The sequence below is a fragment of the Suricata suricatta genome, chromosome X, assembly GCF_006229205.1.
Source record: "Suricata suricatta isolate VVHF042 chromosome X, meerkat_22Aug2017_6uvM2_HiC, whole genome shotgun sequence".
Taxonomy (NCBI): Eukaryota; Metazoa; Chordata; class Mammalia; order Carnivora; family Herpestidae; genus Suricata; species Suricata suricatta.
This window is the reverse complement of record NC_043717.1, coordinates 27,305,584-27,309,799: the sequence shown is the minus strand read 5'-3', so window position 1 is coordinate 27,309,799 and position 4,216 is coordinate 27,305,584. Positions and strand designations below refer to the sequence as shown.

The following is a 4,216-nucleotide window of genomic DNA, read 5'->3' as shown; positions in this document are numbered from 1 at the left end:
TGGCTATTGTTGACATTGCTGCTATGAACATTGGGGTACATGTGCTCCTATGCATCAGCATTTCTGTCTCTCTTGGGTAAATCCCCAGCAATGCTATTGCTGGGACATAAGGGAGTTCTATGGATAGTTTTTTGAAGATCAGTCTTTTCTAATGATAAATAAACCTGAGTTCCATCAATAAATTTAAAAATACTATATAGAAGTCCTATATTGAAAACATAATTATGCAAAATACAAGTAGAAAGTAAAATAAACTTCAATAAAATTAAATAAAGACTGGAAGGAAACTAATAATAGTGAAATTAGGAGCTGTGTTGAGTGCTTAGAACAGATAGAACACCAGAGAAAATTGGATCTGTAGAGGATGGAATGAACAATTAATCCCTTTGTAATGCAGACAAAAAGGGAATATAAGCCTGAAAGTAATGTGATTGTGGGGGTGGGGAAAAGAGAGAGTGTTACTCATACAGTTGTGCTGCGCAGGGTTAAAACCACAGCCAATGGAAGGGAAAACTAAATTGAGCTGGGGGGAAAACAAACAAAAGCAAAACCAAAAACACTGTTGCGTAATGTTTTGAGGACTTACCCTAGTATTTAAAAAATTTCTATTTCTGCAAACGTCTAATGAATGAATACATAAACCAATAATAGGTGTGTATTTGAGGGAAAAAATCAGCAGGTCTTAGACTTCTCCATAACGGTAACACCAGAAAATATTAAAGCAGTGTCTAAAGTCCAATTGGTAAACAACCATAATATTCATGGGTTTGTTAGCTATTTGTAAAGGTTATAAATGTTCTCATATACTTAGTGACTAAATAACTAATAGAATCAGTCTAGAAAAATCAGTGAATGGTAGTTGATTACAAGATAAATCAAAATCACAGTGTCCTTTATTTGTAATATAAAAATAACATAATTGCCCTAATAATAAACTCAAAAATCAGTAAAATAGTGTGCAGAATGAAGAAACAAGATAATTTTTACTAAATAAAACTGAAGGCAAAGTATATAATAAAAACTGTAGCAGATAAAATGGAATTTATTCCACGAAAGTGATTTTAAAAATCAAAAAGTGAAAGAACTTTGGTAAACTATTGAATTCACAAAGTACAATGTATATATTTATACATATGTGTAATAAGAAAAATTACTAATATAGCCATCAGATAGCAATTTTCTGTTACCAAATGTTAATAGGTGCCACTTTTACAAAAAAAAGAAAAACTTGAATGATTGATGTCAAATGCCTAAGAATTCAAATCACAAAAACAAGGTAGACACCAAGATGTCCATCTTGCTTCATTAACACAGGTGAAAATTAGAAACAGTTCAAATAGGGGAATGTTTTAGAACTACAGTTTTTAAAATGTCTGTGTTTCTTAAGCTCTTTATTATAAAACATGTTAGACCTTAATTATATTTGACTAGTCATTTATCAAGTCCGAAACAGGGAGATTTTTTTGATACTTCATTATTGTGAAATGCTTGAAGGTTTATATATTACTTTTTGAAACATACCATTATAGTATTAAATCTTTCAAGCCAAGAAACTCAGGGAATTACATTATTATTTTTATTTTTCAAATAATAGAATTAATTATTAGGCAGCTTTTTTTGTTTTTTGGCTTAATTATCCAATTTTACATTCTGCCTTCTCTACTTTGGTTGCTTAATACCGAAGAGAGTCATCTCTGTGGGCTCTGTCGATAGGCGTCTCTGTGCTCTGGTTATGTGTTGACTCAGTGGAAATCACTGGCTCACGAGGAGAGGATTGAGGGAGAGAGATGCATTTATTGGTCTTTCTCCCTCCTCTCTGTTACAGCGTAACAATGGTTGAATTTTTTGTCCATGGTCACAACTGCTGTTACACAGTCCCTCTTCCAAAGCTCAGCTCTCACTGAGTCCGGTGTTAACATTCCTTCCCATTATCCCTTTAGGTCTGGGTGGGTGTAACGGACTTTGTAGTATTCTTAGACCCTGTGTACTTCCCAATCCTTATTGGTTAATTAACCCTTCCCCGCTCACTTCACTTACCCCGTTGTGTGCTGTGCCATCTTTATACCGTCAGGGTCATGCTGGATATGGATACCCAGCGCATTAATGGCTCTTTCAGTTAGATGCAAGAAGAAGGTGATAGCCAGGTTCAAGACTAACGTTTCTCTGCTTTCTACTCTATTAAGCTGTATTTAAGGGGGGATTTTTGCTCTAAACACAAAATAAAAGATGTCTTATTATGAGATTAAAAATATTGTGTGAGTATTTAAAACATAACTGTAGACAGACAAGGTTTATTAAATATACTTACTAGCACAGAAGTTATTCTTAACAAGTATACAACTCAAATTATGTGTCTTGTCACTAGTTCTTTTATAATGGAATATTATGTCACTTGGTTGCAGTGTAAGGTCTTAGGGAAGGTGGACAACATGAGAAGCAGTGAACTCAGTGACCTAGAACCTTGGAACACTAATAATAAAAATAAACCCATCTGTAGGGGAGTACCCAGAACAAAACAAAAACATTTACTGATATAATTGCTAAAAAGGAAATTGAAATTGGACACTACATCTGACATGAGGCAAATCTTTGAGTAAATTCAGTGGAAATTATCTGATTATTCTGATTTTTAGGTTTTGTGTTTAGTACATGTTGATATTGTGAAATGTGTCCTCAGTGGAGGGACGGGGGGATACATTGTATGAAACAGTTGGGGTTTTGACAGAGCTGGGAAGGCAGCAAAACCATTGGATTGCTAAATGAAAATTTTAGCATTAAAATTATAGATGTTTTAGAAGTCAGAATTCAGAGTATAATATTTGTTTTACTTAGAACCAACATTGAAGTAACAGATAGAGATGTAAGGACAAAGTGAGGAGAGGGATGGAAAGAGGAGTAACTCATATAACTGAGATTCAGAAGATCAAATCCTAGCATTGGAGAACTATTGAATTGAATGTGACAAGTGACCCTCTGACAGTTTCCCAAGCTGCCTTTGAAAGCTAAATCATACGCTGGAAAAACAGGTTTAAGTTGTAAACACCACAATCTCTGATACATAGTAAGCAGTGTTGAATTTTTCCCCCTATTTAATAAAGATAGGTCATTAAGCAAATAAAAGGTGAAAAAGAAGATATAATTCACACATGCAGGCCTATTGAATGCATACTTCAAGTTTATCAGAAACCCTTGGTGTGATTCCGTCTTGCGCAGCTGTTCTGTGGAACAGTGGTCATTTCTCTCCATCTGCCTCCTCTCCCACCTAAGTGTGTGCCATGACCTCATGGAAGATTTGATGGACATGTACACGGACATGGACATGAGCCCCCTGAGGCCCCAGAACTGTCTTTTCGGTTGTGAATTAAAGGCCAACAAAGATTCTCACCTTAAAGTGCATAATGATGAAAACGAGCACCAGTTATCTTTAAGAACATTCAGTTTAGGGGCTGGTGCAAAGTATGAATTGAACCTTGTTGAAGCAGAGGCAGTGAATTATAAAGCAGTCCAATTAAAGTCACCCTGGCAACTTGGAAAATGTCTGCACCGCCAACGGTTTGCCTTGGGGGCTTGGGGATAACACCACCTGTGGTCTTATGGCTGAAATGTGGTTCAGGGCCTGTGCGTATTAGCGGATACCACTTAGTAGCTGTGAAAGAAGATGCAGAGTCAGAAGATGAAGAGGAAGAGGATGTGAAACTCCTTAGTATATCTGGAAAGCATTTTGCATCTGGAAGTGGTTGCAAGGTTCCATATGTTGCCGATGAGGAGGATGATGATTATAATTTTGATGAGGAAGCTGAAGAAAAGACTCCAGTAAAGAAATCTATATGAGATACTCCAGCCAAAAATCTAACCAGAATGGAAAAGACTCAAAGCCATCAGCACCAAGATCAAAAGCTCAAAAATCTTTGAAAAAAAAAGTTCATCACTGATGTGGAAGGATTGCTTCTGGGTTGATAGCTGGCTGTCCTTTTTATAATGCAGAGTGAGAACTTTGCCTACAGTGTCTAATAAGTGTTGTCCACATTCCATTGCCAAGACTGTGGTCCAAAATGGTTGTTTAGTTGTTAAAGGTGGAACTCCACCCTTTGCCTGGTTTTAAGTATGTATGGAATGTTAGGATAGAACATCGTAGTAGTGGTGGTCAGATGAAATGGTTGGGAGACAAAAATATACGTGTGACATGAACTCAGTATTTTAATAAAAAGTTCATCGG

General features: G+C 36.1%; 1 pseudogene; it reads left to right on the top strand.

The window, feature by feature from the left end:
- Nucleotides 1-3,283: 3,283 nt before the first annotated feature.
- LOC115283364 lies at nt 3,284-3,932 on the top strand (annotated as a pseudogene).
- Nucleotides 3,933-4,216: the final 284 nt, after the last annotated feature.